The 19,285-nt window shown below is 58.9% G+C and overlaps 1 protein-coding gene across 8 annotated transcripts in view; it reads left to right on the top strand.

Annotated features, from left to right (window-relative positions):
• Positions 1-2,229: 2,229 nt before the first annotated feature.
• Positions 2,230-19,285, top strand: part of TSNARE1 (t-SNARE domain containing 1) — a 140,486-nt gene continuing 123,430 nt past the window's right edge. For 5 of the 8 annotated variants that reach the window (XM_042923799.1, XM_042923797.1, XM_042923796.1 and 2 more), the window contains exon 1: positions 2,230-2,277. The gene's annotated coding sequence lies outside the window, so the exon portion shown is untranslated. Of the gene's footprint in view, positions 2,278-2,699; positions 2,900-19,285 lie in introns of those variants that run through there. The other 3 variants (XM_042923800.1, XM_042923795.1, XM_042923801.1) reach the window with 1 other exon arrangement.

The following is a 19,285-nucleotide window of genomic DNA, read 5'->3' as shown; positions in this document are numbered from 1 at the left end:
CAGCACGAAGGAAGCAGGGGCCTGTTTCTCCCGTGACGATGAGTCTGGGGGCACACTTGGGGCAGAGGCTCCCCGTCCTCGGCTTGGGACCCATCTTCTTCCTCCCGGAATAGCTGCTGTCCTCTGCACACTGCCCACACTCTGGGCTGGGACAGAAGGGAGCAGGACAGTCAGATGAGCTGGCCGGCCTCCTCCATCCCTTTTGGGGGGGCCTGAAGACTACTGTGCCTTCTCCCATCATCCCCCCGTCAGGACGGTCACATGGCCAGCTCTAGCTGCCAGTGACGCTGGGCACATTCCCGCCCTGAACAAAACTGGAGTTCTGTCCGTAAGGGACAACTGGAGACTGGGCCACAGTGAGTCAGGTGCTCACGAGACTTGATGGATGGACAAATGAGGGCTACGGGAGCAGTGCGGACCTGCAAACCTTGCAGTCTGGGCAGGGGTGAGGGAGCCAGGCTCCAGAGCATGGAGAGCAAGGGTGGGGGAGGGTGGCTCACTGCAGACCCCACGCTGACAGTGTTTGACCCGGAGATCCAGCATAACCATGGAGAAGCCCGTGTTGCTCCTGAAGCCAGAGCAAGCATTTCCAGGGCGGCTTTAGTGGGAGCTGCACGGAGGCTCCTTCTGGAGACCCTCCACCCATCCCTAACCTTGTGGCTCACGCCCCTGCTGAGGCCTAAAGGGAAGATCCACACGGTGGGGGGGGGGGGGGGGGGCTCTGAGCTAAGCCAATCCCTGCTCTCAGGTAACAACCCTCCCTGCAGGAGCCGATGCCTGTCACTCGTCCTGTGGGCCATAGAGTTCAGCCCAGTGGTTGGCCTCACACTCCAGCAGAGCCAAAGCGTCCGGCTCTCAGGCGGGCATCTGTCTCGGGAGACCTCTCCCTGGAAGGGCCTAAGCTGTGGTCAGCAGTCACCATCACGGCCTCTGCAGGGCAAGGGACTGGCTTCCTTTGCATTCCAGCTGTCCTGGGGGCAGGGCACGAGCTCTGACGGAAGTCGGGTTGGCCTGTGAAACGGGCACAGGCCATCGGCCCCAAGGCTGTGGTGAGCACACGAGGCCCAGCCCCGGCACAGGCTGATCTGAGCCAACGTGTGCTGGCCTGCTCTTGTCGCCTCTTCCTCCCCACCCGTGCGGGCAACACACAAGCACACACACGTACCACACACAATCATCCCCCTGCTCCCATCCGAGCATACCCGCTGCACACCCTTGTGTTCACACTTGTGTCGTGCACACGCATTTGCCCAGTGTCCATGTGCACGGCCTTGCACTTGTGTGCCGTGCACACACGTACCCAGGACTTGTTCACACGCACATCTGTGCCCAAACTGAAGATCCCGTAATGTCACGGGCATCAGGGAGCAGGGCGATCCAGGAGTCCTGGCAGACAGGAGGCGGCCCGCGCCCAACCCCTGCATGGAGATGCTTGGCCTTGTGGGGACAACCCTGCCCACACCCCTCCAGGCCTGATCACCAGCAGTTGTTAGGACGCTGCCTTGGACCTGGGCCGAGGAGGCAGGGCTGGTACGGAGGCGGGAAGGACCCAGCCCCAGCGGCGGCTCTGGGCTCGCCTGTGGGCAAGCAGGCTCAGGCACAGGGCATGCGGGCCGGAGGGCACACAGCCACCGGTCCAGCTCTTCAGGGGGCGCAGGCAGCGTGCAGGAGGGAGCCCGACCCCACGAAGGTCTCTAGAGGGCCAAGTGCCGCTCCTGGGCAGAGGCCCCGCGGGGCTGCCACCCGGGGCGAAGGCCTTTGAGGCTGAGGGCTGGGCTCGCCTTGTCCAAGCTCACTTTCATCCTCATCCTCCTCACCCCCGCCCGCCTTGGTTCCACGGATGGGAGACCGAGGCTCGGGGGTGACAGCGCACCTGCCACCTCAAGGGGCTGGGGAAGGGACTGAGCGTTTCCGGGGACCCTTGTGCGGCCCTCGAGGACCACGGCCTCGACGCCAGCCAGGAGCTCCAGTCAGAGAAGGCTTTCTGGCCCAGCCGGCCGCCGTCTCCGGCCGTTTCCGGTCGTCCACGCGGGGCAGTTTGGGACTTGTAGTCCTGAGGCGCACGCCGTCCACGGCGCGGCGCGGCTCGAGTGGCCATTGGCTGGCGCAAGGCGCCGAGGCCGATGGGACTGGAGGGTGGGGCGCGGGGGGCGGTCTCGCGGCGTTCGCCCGGCGCGGGAGAGGTCGTCACGTGATGTTTGGGTCCCGGCTCCGCCCCCTGCACCGCCCCTCCCGCCGAGAGCGAGCGGAGCGCGCCTGCGAACCACCCCGGCCCAGGTGAGGTGGCGGGGTCAGGCCGCGGGGCCAGGCAGGGCCAGGGGGGCCCTTCCGGGAAGGGCGCGCGGCCCGAGGTGTGGGGGTGCGGGGGTCGGGGGTCGGGAGGGGCGCGCGGGGCCTGCGGGGGCGGGGCGAGGGGGTGGGGCCTCCGAGGGAGGGGCTGGCCGCGGGAGGTGGGCGGGGCCGGTGCGGGGCGTGGTCACAAGGGGGCGTGGTCTCGGCGGGAGGCCCGGGTGGACGGGGGCGGGGCGGACGGGAGAGCCGGGGGCGCTCCGGCTCCGCCCCCAGGGCGCCCTGGCTGGGACCCACCTGAGGGCGCATGCGCGCGGTCTCCCTGAGGCCTCGGTTCCCACTTGTGGGGCGCAGGGGGCGGCCCTCGGCCACAAGGCCTCGGGGGCGGCCCCTCCGCGCCTTTCTGCCCTCAGCCACCTTTGGCTTACGAGGCGCCTCCCGGTTCTGAGCGCGAGGTCCTCCCGCCCGAGTAGTCTGCAGGTGACCAGGTGTGACCTGGCCCCGTGGGAGCCCAGCTGGGGCCTCCTGTCGGGGACCTCACTCACTGCTCCGGGGCCCGGGGCTCCGTGTGCGCCGTCCGGCGTGGTGGCAGCAGCCACGCGTGGCACAGGTATGGAACGCTGCCCCGTCGCAGAAAGTTCTGCGGGCCTGGCCGCTGGACGAGATAGGCCTCTGCCATCGCAGCCTCACCTGGCCCCCTCCCTCCGCTGCCCGCCTCGGCCCTGCTCCCAGTTCTGGGGGCTGGGGTGCTCTCCTGACTACCTCTCCCGCCAGGGTTTGCCTCCCTGCCTTTGTGGCTTCTCCTGTTCTGTCACTGCCACGTGTGTGTGCCGTTCCTGGGAGGCAGGGATGGGGGTTCTCCACTCTACCCCAGCAGGGGCACCGAGTTTGGGTGAAAGACACAGGTGACGCTCGTCAGTCTTGCAGTGTCCAGCCTGTTTAAGAGGGTACTCTGGTGAGGTTCCGCCTCTCCTGTGCTGGGTCCTCGGTAGAAATCTGGTGCAGCAAATGCCTGCCCAGGACAGCACGGGATCAGGAGCCAAGTCGCCATTGCAGGCGGCTGTGGGAGATGGGCAGATCCGAGAAGGCTTCCTGGAAGAGTGGCGCTTTGGCCGGGCCACCTCCACATCTGTCCTCCGTTGGCCTGGCTGCCCTGTGTCCAGATGACTTCCCTGTGCGGGTGAGATGGGTGCCTGGCCACAGGAGCTGCTGTCTGCTGGCTCACAGGCAGGCAGGCGTCCTTAAGCCCCTTCTCCAGCTCCCTGCAGCCTGCAGGGTGAAGGTCGGGGTGTGGCTGCTGCCTGTCCCTCCAGTCACATCTTCCACGGCCTGCTTCAGGTACCCAGCCAGTTCGGATGCTTTGTTTCCTGCATCCCACGTCGTTTTTTCACCGACATGACAGTTAGGTCCTCTGCTTGGAATGCCCTAGTGTTCCTGATATCCCCTTTGGAACCTTCCTGTCCCCTGCCTCCCCTGGATGAGGTTCACCCACAGGCTCGTGGCCCAGGGCCCCGATGCTTAGCTTGCCTTCTCTGCTGCACTGAAGTGATCCGTGTGTGTGTGTGTGTGTGTGTGTGTGTGTGTGTGTGTGTTTATCTCGCACACGTGGCTGAGAGCCCCTGGGGCATAGGGACCTCCGTCTTGGTCACCCTTGCATCTTGGGTGCCTAGCCTAGAGTCTGGAGTGGTGTGGGCGCCCAGCAGGCTGCGATGAGAGAGTGGACTGGTGACACAGGGCAGCAAAGAGTGCATGCTGAGAAATGCAATCATGGCTGGGCGTGTGTTCAAGACGAGGGGAAGCTAGAGGCAAGGAGGCCAGCTTACCTTTCGGTTACCTTCCGGTTGGGGAGAGAAGACTCATACTGGACCAAGCACTCCCTGGGCCCTTAACGACAAGGATGGATGTGTGCTGCAGGCTCCCAGAGAAGGGGGAGGGGTTCCCAGGGTCCCAGAGAAGGGGGGGTCTTCCGGGGTCCCAGAGAAGGGAGGGGTCTTCCCGGGGTCCCAGAGAAGGAGGGGTCTTCCCGGGGTCCCAGAGAAGAGGGGGTCTTCCCAGGGTCCCAGAGAAGGGGGGGTCTTCCCGGGGTCCCAGAGAAGGGAGGGGTCTTCCCGGGGTCCCAGAGAAGGGGGGGGTCTTCCCGGGGTCCCAGAGAAGGGAGGGGTCTTCCCGGGGTCCCAGAGAAGGGGGGGGTCTTCCCGGGGTCCCAGAGAAGGGAGGGGTCTTCCCGGGGTCCCAGAGAAGGGGGGTCTCCCCGGGGTCCCAGAGAAGGGAGGGGTCTTCCCGGGGTCCCAGAGAAGGGAGGGGTCTTCCCGGGGTCCCAGAGAAGGGAGGGGTCTTCCCGGGGTCCCAGAGAAGGGAGGGGTCTTCCCGGGGTCCCAGAGAAGGGGGGGGTCTTCCCGGGGTCACAGAGAAGGGAGGGGTCTTCCGGGGGTCCCAGAGAAGGGGGGGGTCTTCCCGGGGTCCCAGAGAAGGGGGGGTCTTCCCGGGGTCCCAGAGAAGGGAGGGGTCTTCCCCGGGTCCCAGAGAAGGGGGGGGTCTTCCCGGGGTCCCAGAGAAGGGAGGGGTCTTCCCGGGGTCCCAGAGAAGGGGGGAGTCTTCCCGGGGTCTCAGAGAAGGGAGGGGTCTTTCCGGGGTCGCAGAGAAGGGGGGCTTCGCAGGTCATGGGCTTTGAGCTGGGCCAGGCAGCACGGTGATGTCTGGTCGGCCAGGAAGGGTGGGTGGGTGTCGTGGGGGTTTAACACTAGTCGTACCTGCCGTGCTCACGTGGTGCTCTGGGGGCCAGGCTCTGGTCCTCAGCTGTTTAGGCTCCCCAGCTCAGTTCATTTCCACAGTGAGCCCGGGACAGGGCCTCTTATGTTTTCATAGTACAGATGAAGAAACTGAGGCACAGGAAAGGAGACTTGCCCCACGTCCCTTAACTGTGAAGTCCTAAGGTACCACCCATCCAGCCTGGGACACCGAAGCTTCCAAGGTTCGGGCACCTTGTTGTTACTCCTGTTTGGGGTGTGAACAGCTGGCCAAGGCCGAGGCCTTACTTACTTAACTTACACGCTGTGTGTGTGGTCACTGGATCCGTTCTGACTGCCGTGTGTGTGCAAGTGGAACCGAGTGTGCGGCTCAGGGCGGCTGGAGTCGATGCCGTTTGTCAGAATCCGGTTCGGGTGGCGACAGTCGGGCGGACTCGCTGGGAATCTGAAGGTGGGCGTCCTGTTGGACTCCGGTTCTGCGCCCCCGGCCGCCCTGCGCCGCCTGTCTCCTGAGCCGACCCCGGGCCCGTGCCGCAGCCTGGGTGACAGAGCAGACAGACCAAAGGGATGGGGTGGGGGCCCTCCTGCGCGGCCAAACGTCTGGCGGTTCAGCCTTGGTGCCGGCCTGTGCTTCTGCGCCCTGCCGTGAGCAGCCTGATCCCGCTTGGGCGTGCGGAGGCAGGTGACGAGAGTTACTGTACCTGTTTCCAGGTGGCGGCCTGGGGCCCAGGGAGGGCTCCTCCTGCACCCGAGCTGGGCCTCCGTGGCAGATGCAGCCGGCCTGCCCCCCGACCCCCGACCCACGGGAGCCGTGCCTGTGAATGGCAGCCCGTCTGTGGCCCAGGCCTGGAGCCGGTAGCTGCTGGTGGCTGTTTGTTGAAGAAGTGAGGTTGGTTGTGACACAGCCGGCTGGAACCTGCGGTCAGCGCTCCTGTGGGGCCAGGGAACCTCTCCTAGGAAGGGAGTTAGTTGTCTTGGCCCACATCCCGGTGGAGAAAACAGGACTCGCCAACGAGCTGAACCCGGTGCCTTGCAGGTGCCTGAGCCAGCCGAGCAACGGGGACAGTGGTGTCTCCCGGGGGCCCTTGGTTCCGTGCGTTCCCTGCAATCCAGGGCTGTCCTCCGCAGCCTGTTACAGCTGTGGGATTGTCCCCGTCAGCCCGAAACCCTAGTAAGGGCTGGGACAGGTGTGAAGTAAAGGAAAGGTAATTCCACACTTGGCTTCAAACCCAAACCACACTGGGTGGAGCCCTTCCCCGCTTGTAGGTCCGCCCCAGGCTTGGGGAAGCCTCGTCAGGACTCGACCCAGTTTGGGGGGCTGCAGGTGTCCTTACAGGTGTGCTGGGCCGGTGCCTGAACGCACAGGATCTCTGGCAGGGCCCCTCCCACGGTCTCTGCTCAGGGCTGCCATCTGAGGTGTGGAACACTCTTCCGGGAGTTTCGAAGGCCGGATCTTGCACAGAGGCTCAGGGTACGTGGTGAGCAGCTGGGGGCCGCCCCGACGGCTTTCCTGGCGTCCTCAAGGATGCTACCGTGCATATGTCACAGAGTGAGGTCACAGTGAGCGGTCAGCGAGGGTGTAGAGAGGGCCCCCGCTCTGCGTGTGGCTGTGGGTGGGGCTGGAGGGTCTGGGTACATACCTGGGAAGGGGTCCTGGGTGTTGGTGAGGCCTCAACTGACTCTTGAAAGCTGAGCGTCATCCGGGCTCGGGGGCGGGAAGGAGGCTGCAGGCAGCAGGAGACACGAGGGAAGGCATAAAGGGGTGCAGGTCTCCCACAGGCCAGCCCGGCTGAGGATCGCTGGGGGAACTAGGCTGGGGGGCGGAGCAGGGGTCTGGGCCAGATGGCACCCAGGGCTGGTGGTGGGAGGCTGCCAGGGGCAGTGGGAGGTCCAGGCCTATGGGCCCCGTGGCTCAGTATCACGTGGCTGGGTCCGTGGTGGTGTAACAGTGCCGCAGATCCCCTCGGTGGAGGGATCACGGGCCGGGGACCAGGATGGTGGGGTGCTCGCGGGGCTCCTGCTTTGGGAGAGCAGAGCCTGGTCGTCACGCTGACCCCATGAGCCCCCAGCCTGGAGCTCTGGCCCGGTAAACCTTTACTGTTTTCTTTAATGGATCGACGGGAAATGGTCTTATTTTCTGTCTCTGATGTCCCCTGAGAGGGGACTGGGACCAGCCCTGACTGAGTTAGCATCCTGCTACGGAAACAGTGAGGCCCTGCAGATGTGGCAACCCAGGGTCTTAGTTGTAGCGTGCTGACTGATGTCCTCATTAGTGTGTCCCCGAGCTGGCCCTTTGTGGTCCTGCAGCTATCCGGGCAGCGGGGGCCGTCGCAGGGGCGGACACTGAAGCCCTGGGGTGGGGGAGGGGTGCCCAGGGTGCGGCGAGGGGGGGTGCTGTGGGGCTGAGGGAGTGCCCCCCTTCTGAGTGACCTCCAGCTGGAACCCCCCCTTCGGAGGGCCGGCTCTGCTGGACGGGGAAGGTGAGGTGTGGGTCGTTTTCGAGTTGGATTAGCAGGAATGCGGGGGGACCGACCGTAGTCACCCCTGATTATTGACCTCTGGTGTCTGCTTGGCCCCTGCTGGGCTCCTTGTGTTCCTCAGATCAGGAGACTTCCCCGGGCTGGGTAGCTCATCCACAGGCACAGGCCCATAAGGGACCCGTCTGGTCATCCCTGAGCTGCCCCGTCTGCCCCGCATTCTTGTCCCACTGCTTGGGGACTGGAAGGCGCCTCCGCCCTGAAGGATGCCCTGTGAGTTAGTGGCCGTGTTAATGGTGCCGTGATTATGTTATACAGACTTAATCCTGGGCCCCTCTCCCATTTGGAGCTGCCATCGGGCTCATTCTAAAGGAGAGCTTGGCAAAGGTCTGAGGGCTTTAGGGAACCCAGGTATCAAAGTGCAAACTAGCACCTGGGGACTGGAGGCCGAGGCGGACCAGTGAGGCTGGATGGAAGCGGGTGGGGGGATGGAATGAGCTCATCGGTGGCTGGTGGCTGGCTCTCCCCGACCCATGGAAAGATGTCCTGTCACTGAGTCAGCATTCTCAGGGCTTTGGGGCCTGGTGCCACGCTTGGGCACCCACCTGTTCACGTGTGTCCTCCTGTCCCCCGGGGCAGACCCTGGGTGTGGTCTGAGGGGTGCAGACTGGGCCCGCAGGGGACACTGGGGCTGCAGGTGGCTGTGACGGAGGAGGGGAGATGGCCTCTGGGGAAGATGGCGGGAGAGGGGGCAGACAGGCACCCTGAGGGACAGTGGGGGCATTAAGGTGCTGGACAGAGGCAGCACGGAGGAGATGGGTGCACCCCCGGCCACCTTTGGCTGCCTTCCACTGGGATCCATAATCCGTCCCAGCCAAGTCTTTGGAAGGGGGCATGTTTTTGAACCAACAGCCCGGAATCAGTCTTCCCCCACATTAGACCCACTCAGCACGACAGCCCCCTTCCCGGGCTGGGCTCCTGCTCCGCACCAGCTTTTAGAGTCGAGGAGTTGGACTCATTACTCAGGTCTGACCTCCTTCCCCTGCCGCGGCACCCACAGCGAGGGTGCTAATGAGTGTGGGCCGGTGGTGGGGGCAGAGCCCCGTCTCCTCCTTCCTGGCTCCGGGTCCAGAGAGTCTGCAGCCTCCAGCCGGGGCTCCTCGCTCACTCCTCAGGCTGTGGCTGTCCTTGCCGAGGCGTGGTGCTGGTCGGTCCGTCCCTCTCCTGCGGGCGGCACTTGGGGGGTGCTCGCACGGTAGGGCCGCCTCCCTCCCTCGGCTTTGCAGCTCCTCGCCGTCTGACCTGATCACCTTTCCGGCCTTCGGTCAGCCTGCCCTGCCGACTTCTTGGCCTCCCGAGCCGGATGTCAGCTCTGCTGTCTGTCTGTCTGTCTGGAACAGCTGGTGCCAGCCCTGCCGGGTGGTCCCCTCCAGGTGAAGGCTGGGTTGAGTTCTGCTGTCTGGAAGCCTGCCCCGTCTGTGGGGCCTGCTTGAGTCCTTCGGGAGGGCAGGGCACACAGAGTCTCACCTGGCTGGTTCCTCGCTGCCCGTGGTGTCGGGCTCCCCGTGCGCTCCCCTGGGTCACCCGTGGCCCCAGGCAGGGATTGGCACATAGTAGGCGCTCGATAGACACTTGTGCAAGCACCAGCTAGCAGTTGGAAAGGGCTGTTACCCTCTGCTGGGCCCTTGGTGCACCTGGGGTCACCCCCACATCTCCTGCGGGTGGGAAGCTGTGAGGGGCGCTGAGAGCATGGGTGGGCCCGCCCTGAGCAGGGTACTCACGTGTGCCGTGTGCACTCCTCACAGCAAAAGGAGAGGGCTCTTGGAGCTGGAGCCGGGGCGGGGCGGGTTGGGGAAGGGGTGACTCCCAGCTCCCTGCTTCCCGGGACAGGGGTGAGCCGGCCGCCACGGACCTTTGGCAGGTGGGTGCGCAGTGCCGCGGGGGCCCTGAGGAGTGCCTCGGGCTCTGAGCCGAGTGCACGGTGGGTGGTCTTCGTGTCACTGATGGGAGCAGGGCAGTGGGCGGGTCCCTTCTCTTGGACTGCGAGAGGGGACTTCGTTCTCCCAAGGCCGGAAGCAAGCTCGGCAGAGCTGGGAGTGGAAGCCCGCGTGTGGGCCGTGGAATCTGGGCTCTGTCTTTCGCTGGTTGCCCGGTGGCACCCTGGAGCCTGGAGTGTGGAGAGCTGCTAGGCCAGCAGGTTTGACATCGCTCACGGGGACCGGGCACGGGGGCTCTAGTCACCCCTGCCCTGTGCGCCCCCTCCTGTTACCCAGAACAGCTCTGGATTCATGTGTCACCTGTACTTTCCAGTACCGTGCGTCCGAAGGAGGGATTCTGTCACCGGGGACAGTTGTGAACCTGGTTCGGCACTCATGCTACACGCGGGGGGCAGAGGCCAGAGCTGCCTGCCCCTGTGGCCCCAGCCGTGCCCGGCCTCCCGGTCTGACGGCACGTTGGGGCGGACCACCTGCTACCTCTGTGCCTCTGGCCACCTGCAGGAGGGTGTGGAGGCCGTCGTGGGAGAGGGGCCCCACGGGCAGCGTGGAGGAGGGCCAGGTTGGCGGGGGTGAGGTCAGACAGACGGGTGTAGGCGCGGATGTGATCGGGTGGGTGGGGGTCCTAAGGATACAGGCTGGCTCTCGCCTCCGCCGTAGGTAACAGCGTCCCCCCAGGCGACCCCCCAGGGATCGGCCGGACGGGCTCGGTGCCGTCAGAGACCCAGGCTGACCGAGCAGGCACCGTTGAGAATGTAGCCTTCCCGCCACAGGGAAAGAACTCTGGGGCTCTGGTCCTGGGAACTAAACGCTTGGCTCAGAAGGGAGCTGGGTTGCTTTTGTTCCCAACTCGTTGTCCGGAAGGACTGCGGTGGTTCTGCCTCAGGGGGCCGGGGACAGTGGTGCCGCCCTGCTTCCCGAGGGAGGGAACCAGACTTGGTGGCCAGCTCTGCTGATGCTCACACCGCCTGGCCAGGCGACTTTGTGCATTTGGAAGAACACCCTCCTCTCCTGGGCTTCCTCCCTCTTCCTCCTGGGGGGTCCCCTGTGCACAGAGAGCTTGGGCCCTGTCTAGTCCCACATTCCAGGAGGCAGGTGCTCAGGAAACCAGCTCAGAGTGAATACGGCCCCTGCTCTGCCCACTCAGTGACTCCGGGCACAGAGACGGACAGCCTGGTGCCTTTTTTCTGTTACGTGTTTAATTTCGTGACAATGGTACACTCACATGTCGCTGTGAGAAAGAATTCTGAGCCATCCTGTGGACCCTTCCCCGGTTTCCCCAGCGGTGATGTCTTGCAAAGCCGTCGTGTGCTGTCACACCCAGGATTGCAGTTCAAGCACAGGCTGTTTTCCTTTCTGCCGCTGAGAGGACCCCTCCCGTGTGGCTCTTGGACAGCCACGCCCATCTTCCTGCCCTGCCCCCCCCCCCCCCCCCCCCCCCGCCCCCCAACTCCTGGGACCGGCCAATGCGCCCTTCTTGCTCCAGTGTCACGTCAAGAGTGTCACCTAAACGGAGTCCCGTATGGCATGTTTCCTCTGGGGACTGGCTCTGTCCCTTGGCGCAGCTCCCTGGAGATCTCCCAAGGTTGCCACATGTATCAGCAGTTTGTTTCTTTTCGTGACTGAGTCCTGCTCTGCGGTGTGGATGCACCGCAGGGAACCCTTCCGCTGCCCTCGCATTTCTGCACTTCGAACGGCTTATGTGGTCCGCGAGCACGCACGCGGCCCAGAGTTCCAAGTCCCCCCGTGGCAGCCGGCCCCGTCCTCAGCTCCACAGGTGACGCTGTTCCTGGTTTCTGATCTACGCTGCCCGGTCTGTGAATATCAGTATCAGCCAAACATTTTTCCTTTGTGTCTCGCGAGTCGTGTGCTGACAAGTCCGTGCGCCTTGGTGTTTGTTTCCTCCTTCTAAACAAAATGCCCTGGAGATCTTTCTATACTGACACAGAGGGCTTCTCTTTTTCCTTTTGAGCACAGCTACAGGGTGTTTCCAGCACGGATGTGCCAGAATCAGCTCAGTAGCCCTTTGTTGGTGGCAGCGTAGGTGCTTTCCGGTCCTCGCGTGTTACAGAAGGAACAGCCTTCGTCCCTGTTTAAGGACAGTGTGTGTGCAGGGTAGGTGCCCTGCAGTGCAGACTCTGGCCCAGAGAGACATGCTTTTTGGGTTATGAGGCACGCTGCCAACCCGCCTTCCCGAGCGCAGTGTGTTTTGTGCCCCGGGAAGGCCGAGAGGCGCCCGACTGCCCCCGTGCTCTCCGTGCTGGCAGTGAGCAAGCTTCAGATGGGGACACGTCTGGATTCCCTTCGTTAGGAATAAGTGTGCTATCTTTTTATGCATCGAAGAGTCATTTGTATTTTGTTTGTGCACTTTGTTTCTTTGTTCATTTTTACAAAGCGTGTTGTTGATCTTTTTCCTATATCCTATGGAAATTAGCTCTTTGAGTGTCAGATGCATTAGGTCACTTGCCTTCTCTGGTTATTGTTTCTCTTTCGCCATCTAGAAGCTCTTCTGTGGTTCAGTTCATCAACATTTATATCGTGGCTTTGGCTTTTGAGTATAGTTAACAAGGGCTGCTTTTCGCGTTTACAAAGCAATGCAGTTTTCTCCTAGTGTTCGCGGTTTTATTTTTAAAGTTTCCATCCGTGTGTCTGTTACGGTGTGTGGTGTGAGGTACGAGTCCGACTAGCCTTTTCCAGATGCTTCAGCAGGAGTCCCATCCCGATGGTCTTACCCTGCCAGTTTTAGGTTCTAGCTTAGTCATGCCCTGAATTCCCATCTCTGTTTAGGTTTTTCTTAAAGGTGTGTTTTTTCCTAACGGCGAGAACACTCAGCGCGAAGCCTGCAGTCTTAAATGCAGGTGTGTATGGAGCGTGTTGCTGACCAGAGGCCCGGTGTCGTAGAGCCCATCTCTCGGCCGTACTCGTCTCGCTCGACCGAAGCTTTGTGTCCGTTGATGAGCAGCTCCCAGTTTCCCCCTCCGCTCAGTCCCGGCCGCCGTGCCCCCGACTCCGTGAATTTGGCTAGTTCAGATGCGTCGTGTAATGTCGTCGTGCGGTGTCTGTCCTGTGACTGGCCGATGGCACCGAGCACAGCGTCCTCACGGCTCATCTGTGCTGGCGCGTGTTACAGACCTTCCTTCTTTTTCGAGGCTGAATAACATTCCGTGGTGTGGAGGTGACGTTTCTCTGTGGATGGGTGTGGAGGTGGTTTCTGTATCGGCCCCTGTGAAGGGTGCTGCCGTGAGCACGGGAGTGCTGCCCTCTCTTTGCGACATCCTGGTTTCAGTTCTTTTGGGTAAATACGGAGACGTGGGGTTGCCGGGTCATTTGGTGGTTCCAGTTTTATTCTTTTGTGGAAGCCCCACGCCGTTTTGCACAGTGGCCGTGCCGTTTTGCATGAACCGTGTGTACAGGTTGCAGTTTCTCTACATCCTCCCCGACGCTTGGTAGCTTTTGGTTTTTTGATAGTCATCCTGACGGACGCGACGTAGTATCTCATACTGGTTTTGACTTCCATTTCCCTGGTAATTAGTGGTGTTGGGCATCCTTTCACGTATTTGTTGGCCATTTGTATGTCTTTTTGGAGAAATGTCTGTTCAAGTCCTCAGCCCGTTTTATAATTGAGTTATGTCATTATCTTTTACCGTTGAGCTGTAGCATTTCCTCGTATGGTTTGGAGATTAGCCCCTCATCAGATCTCTGGCTTGCACACGTCGTGTTCCTTGGGTGCCTTCTCACTCTGTTGATGGTTTGCTTGGGTCTGCAGACGCCTCTTAGTTTGATGAAGTGACATTTCTCTGTTTTTGTTGTCTTGTGCTCCATGAAGTCGTTGCCAAGACCGATGTCGTGAAGCTTCCCCCTAGGCTTTCTTCTAGGAGTTTTACAGTCTGGGTCTTATAAACATTTGCATTTTTAATTTTGAGTTGGTTTTGTGCATGGTGTAAGATGGGCTCCAGTTTCATTTTTGCATGTGTGGCTTCAGTGCTCCCGGCACCTTTCGTTGAAGGGACTGTCCTTTCCCTGCCGTGTATTCTCGGCACGCGTGTCGAAGGTCAGTTGGCTGTGTGGGTTTATTCCTGGGCTCTCTGTTGTGTTGGTCCATATGTCTGTCTGCATGCTAGTTGCTACTGTTCTAACTTCTGTGGTTTTGTGATGTATTTTGAAGTCCAGGCGTGTGATGTCTCCCAACTTTTCGCTCTTTGTTGACTTGACGGTGTTTGTTTTCTGCGAGCTGTTCCCTTGTCCGCGTGTGCAGATGTAGACGCTGCTTCAGTTACTGACGCCTTACTGTGTGTTTTCACATCTCTGAGAACACAGTGCTCGTCTGTCCTGATTGTGGGGGGCGTTTTCTAGATTGTCTTCATGTGGACTTTGAATTAGCCTGTCTGTTTGCCCAGCCCGTCGACCAAACACAAGTGCGCACACTCAGAACCCCCAAACCAGCTTGGTTTCAGGTTGGTTTCGGGTTGGTTTCAGGTCGGACTTGTGGTGAAGCTGTAAGTTGACTCGGGAGAGTGACATCTTTGTGATCCCGAGACTTCCGCTCGAGCTGTGGCTTATCTTCCCACTCGTTTTGGTCCCCTTTTGCGTTCTTCTTCAGAATCGCCGCGCTTTCTTTGCAGGAAGTTTTGGCCTTTTTACCGCGAGGAGCCTTTTCCGTGCTGTCCTCTGTCTGCGTGAGCGTGTGCGAATCCTGTCGGTATCTGCATAAAACTCGGTCCCCTGCTACCTCGCTGGGCCGTCCTGTGGTTTAGTGTGGTTATCGTGGGTTCTCAGGTGTCCAGGCAGAGCAGGCAGTGCTGTGTACCCCTCCCTCTCCAGTCTCGTCCCTGGGTTCTGCCTGTTACCAGTCGTGGGGGCCGGTTCCCGCACTGTTAGGCAGTGACTAGCTGCGGTTGTCATGGGCGCCTGGTGGGCGTGGCTTTTGGAGTAAGGTACAAATGTGTCACGAGCCCAGGAAGAGCCTGTCCTTTCTCTTGTGTTTTTTCCTTTTGAAGCAAAAATCACCGTTGAAATCGGTCAGTTCCCTTTCTGAAGATCATGTGTGGGACAATCGCAGCACGTCTCTCCTTGGGTACGTAAACGTGAGACCCCATACTGGTGTTGTCGCTGAGGGTGGTGCGCTCTTGACCCAGTGGACGTGCCTCGCGCGGTCTGATACGTAATGCGTGGAAGGGCCGCCCGGTGCTCCTGCTCTCGTTTACTTCAGCGTCCGTGTGCTGCTCGTTACAAGTCAGGTGGATCCGTGCCTTCTTCGGGGTTTGGTACCAGTGCTGCGCTTGCTTCGTGAAGGTCACTTAGGAATCTTCGGTGTTCTCAGGGCGCCTGGGGGACCCAGGCCGTTAAGCCTGTCTTAATTTCGGCTCAGCTCATGATCTCACGGTGCGTGGGGTCGGGCCCCGTGTTGGGCTCTGCACTGATGGCACGGAGACTGCTTGGGATTCTCTCTTTCCCTCTCTCTCTGTCCCTCCTGCCCCCCTCAAAATAAATAAATAAACGTTAAAAATAGAAAAAAAAAAGACATCTTGTGTGTTCTCAAGAATAGTTTGATAATATTGAATTACACGGTGTTTTCACTTTTTATTATTTTTATTTTGAATTACGAGGTCTTTACGGGGCAAGTAGAGTTCCCCTGTGAAGCTTGTGGGGGAGGGGGCTGGGGCTTTTTTGTTGGTTTGTTTTGTTTCCGTTTTAAGAAAGAGAGTTCTTTTTTAAGTTTTCTCTGTTGGGGTCAGTCTTCTAAATCACACACATTTTCCCAGAAAAATATCAGTCTCATCCGGGCTGCCAGATTAATTCACATAGACTCGAGGAAAATGGTCTCTTATGAGTCTTAATTTTCTTGGTCTCTGGGGCTATTTCCCTCCCGTTTGCTCCCACCGCTGCTTGGTTGGGTTAGCTGCTACACTTGGCCGTTGAACACAGTGGGGGGTGGGCTCACTGTCGCCCTGCACGGCCAGAAATCTGTGTGTAACCTGCGCCTCCCCAGAGGCTCGGCCAGTGATGGCCGCCTGCTGGCTGGAAGCCTTCCTGAAGCCTGGACACCACTTGTTCAAGGGCCGACCGTACCGATTCCTTTATGACTCTCGCTGTTCTTCACAGATTCGGCTTTAAGATGTTCTCGTTAAGTTCATTTTTCTGCTTCTCTGCCTTGTAACTCATCGCTTTTTGCTTACAGTTAAAACTTCCTTTCGTTTTTTTCAGGTTGTCCGTTTTCTTCGGTGTTTGATTTGTATGCTTGATTCATTTGCTTATGTTCTTTTCCAAAAAGTGTTTCACGTGGAAGAGCTTTTTCTTAAGTTCTGATCAAATATGTTTTCTGTATCATCACTGCTGGAAGCTCTGTGATTTTGGCTCATATTATCCTGTTTGGTCGAAGGATCGTTCAGGAGCAAGGTTTAAAATTTCCAAGTGACGTGCCTTTTGAGTCATTGGTTTTGTCATTAACGAAAGTTTTAGTTGCATTTTGATCAGGGAATACGGACTGTTCCCTTTTGGACTTTCTGGGTTTTATGCAGTTTTCCTTGTGGCCTTAATGTGGAGTCTGTTTTTGTCACTGTGTCACAGGTGCTTGGAAAGAGGCTCTGTTTTCGAACCTGGATGTATGGAGGCTGATGTGTGTACCAGTCAGTTCCACAGCCTCAGTGGTGTCATTTCGGTCACACGTCTCCTTGGTTCCTGTGCGCTGGCTCTGCCGTGGACCAAGGCGAGTGAATCGTGGTCTCTGCCATTGGCACATTTCTGTCTCTTTCTCCTTGTCTCTCCTGTGAATGTTGGCTGCTGTGTGGCGTGGGGCACGGCTATTTAAAACTATTTTATTTTTATTCTCAATTGCACCTGTTAGTATCATGAAGTGCCCTTCTCCGTCCCATTTCTGTGTTGCCTGTGTTCGGGTCGTGACAAATGGTGCTTCCTCTAGTTTGCATTTGTTGGTATGCCTTTGCACATCCTTTTATTCCTGACCCTTTTGAAGGACCTCAGATGTGTCTTTTATGTGCCACATGAAGTTGCATTTGGCTGTGTGATCCAATCTGAGAATCTTTTTTTTTTTTTTTTTTAATTTCACTGGAGAAGGTAAACTAAGGTACAATAGTTGGTAGATCAATTATATTTGATTTAAGTTCTCTCATGTTCTGTGTGTGTGTGTGTGTGTGTGTGTGTGTTTGACGTCTTCTACTCTCTGGTGTGTTTTTCTTCTGTGTTTATTTTTTGAAGTCTGTATAGTTCTGACATTTAGGCAGAGTCTGTATCTGCCGTAAGGGTTCCCTTTGTTTTGCTGCCTCACGTAATGCCATTAGCACTCTGTGTGTGGGGACCACCTTATTAAGTACCTTCTGTGTCAAGCAGAATATTATCTCCTGCTGTCTTCGTCCCCCCCGACCCTTCAACCCTGTGGAGCCACCCTAAGCCATGAAACTTGGGAGTGTGTTAGGGCAGAAAGGGACTTTGCAGGTGTAATTAAGGTTGTGGTCCCTAAAAGGAAGAGTTGATCTTGGATTATCTGGGTAGGCTGAAAGTGATTCCTTGAGCCCTTAAAAGCAGAGGACTTTGTCCAGGGAGAAGTGAGAGAGTCTGAGAGTGAGAAGGACTTGTGGTGCAGGGCCGGAGGGGGGGGGGGGGGCGCCTCTGGCCCAGGATTGACCAGCTGACCGCAGCCCTGTGGCCGCACGGACCCGTGTTCAGCCAGGGGTCTCAGCCGCCTCCCAGAGCCGCAGGTGGCCAGGCAAACTCCTGACCTGCAGACACTGAGACCGCGGATCTGTGGTCTGCCGCCAAGTCCGCGGTCGTCGCTCGACGGCAGCGAGGAACAAGTACCCCTTCCGCGAGTCGTGGCTGTGATGATGCGCCTTGTTATTTTCTTCTCCTCACTCGGGTGTGGTCAGCACAGTTGGTTCCCTTCCTCAGCTCTACCTTCGTGCCATTATTACTTGTACCTTGTCACGAAAGCGTCGGCGGTCCGTCCGTCCTCTGCCTCGGAGCTCTTCCTGCCCAGGTGAGGACCTGGTTCGCCCACCTCCCTTCCTGTCCCCTTCCTCCTCCATCCCCTCTCCACACTCACCTGTGTGGTTTGCCTTCTGTCTGTCTCTCCAGCCCCACGTCTGTCTGTCTTGCACCTACGGGGAAGCTTGCTTGGTGCTCCCCGCCCTTTTCATCATGCTCCCGTCGGCCCCCCCGCCGAAGGCGGAGGGTTGCCCTGCACTTGCTTTTTCAGAGTGGCTGATGGGTGGGGCCTGTGTGCGTGTTGAAGGGACCCTCTGACCTCTGCACGTCCTGTAGAGGCCCCTCCTTGGTCTCCTCCCTCGGAGGACGCCCGGGCCTGCCTAGCTTGTTTTCTTCCTGAGGCTGTCTTGTCTTTCTTTTGTCCTCAGCGGGTCACCTCTCTTGTCTTTGTCCTTTGTGACCCTTGTCTTTGTTTTCTGGGCCGAGACTCTCTCTCTCTCTTTCTGAGTCAGTTCTTGCAACTCTGCTTGTGGACTTCCCACGTAGGGACAAGTGCTTGTGACTCTGCAGTTCAGGGCTTTGCTCTGCTTCGTGTGGGGTGTGTGGGTGTCCCTCACCTCTCGGCAGGTGTCCCTGCTCTATTCTTTGTCCCTCACCCCCACCTCGTTAGTGTCTGTATCAATGCTGGGCAATTCTTTCACTGGTCTTTTTAAAAAAGTTTTAAAATCTTTTTTTTTTTATTCTAGTAAAATATACGTAGCATAAAATTTGCCATTATGATCATTTTTTTAAAAGTGAACTCTGCAGCCAGTGTAGGGCTTGAACTCATGACCCTGGGATCAAGAGCCCGCCAGGCGCCACCCACTCCAACCACTTTTAAGTGTATCATTCTGTGGCATTCGATGCGTTTATAAGCTTGTGCAGCCACGACCACCGTCCACCTCTAGAACTCTCCTCTTCCCAAACTGGAGCTCTGTCCCCGTTGCACACCAGCTCCCGTCGCCCCACCAGCCCGTGCCTCCATCGTTCTACTTCCTGTCTCAGAACCCGAGGCCCCCGGGGACCTCCTCCTGGTGAAGTCACGCAGCCTGTGTCCTTTGCTGTCTGGCTGTTTGCATTTAGCACCGTGCCTTCCAGGTTCATCTGTGCCGGAGGGTCGGGATTTCCTTCCTTTTCAAGGCTGAGCGGTAGCGCGGTGGAGGGACCATATCTGCCCACCCGTCGTCCACAGACGCTTGAGTTTCTTCCGTGTTCTGGCCACTGCCAACGTGGTTTCCGTCCCTTCCTTCAATTCCTTTAGGTATCTGCCCACACGTGGAGCTGCTGGGGCACGTGGGAATGCTGTCATTTTGCACACCCACCGGGAGTGCATGCGGTTCCCTTTCTGCACATCCTCTCCAACTCTTGTTGCTTCCTGCGTTGTTCTGACAGTAGCCGTCCTTCTGAGTGTGAGGTGCCACCTCGCTGTGGCCGTGGCCTGCGTTTCTCTGACACACGATGTCGAGCGTGGGTCCGCGTCACACGTCTTCTCCGAGGGAATGTCTGTGCGGGGCCCTTTGCCCGTTTGTAATAGGACTGGCCCTTCTGTTGTTGAGTTTTAGGAAGTTTCTTTATATGCTCAGTATTAATCCCTCATCAGACATGCCTGGCAAACGTTTGTCCCCGGTCTGTGGGTTACCTCTTCACTCTGCTGATCGTGTGCTTTGATGCACAAGAGTCTTTAATTTTGATGGCGTCTGATTCATCTTTTTTTTTTTTTCTTCTTTTGCCTGTGCTTTTGGTGCCAGACTGAACAGCCACGGCCACGTCCAGCGCCACGAAACTGCTGCTCTGTGTT

This window comes from Panthera leo, chromosome F2, assembly GCF_018350215.1.
Source record: "Panthera leo isolate Ple1 chromosome F2, P.leo_Ple1_pat1.1, whole genome shotgun sequence".
NCBI classification, from domain to species: domain Eukaryota; kingdom Metazoa; phylum Chordata; class Mammalia; order Carnivora; family Felidae; genus Panthera; species Panthera leo.
The sequence above is the reverse complement of the archived record's forward strand: the minus strand, read 5'-3'. Positions and strand labels throughout refer to the sequence as shown.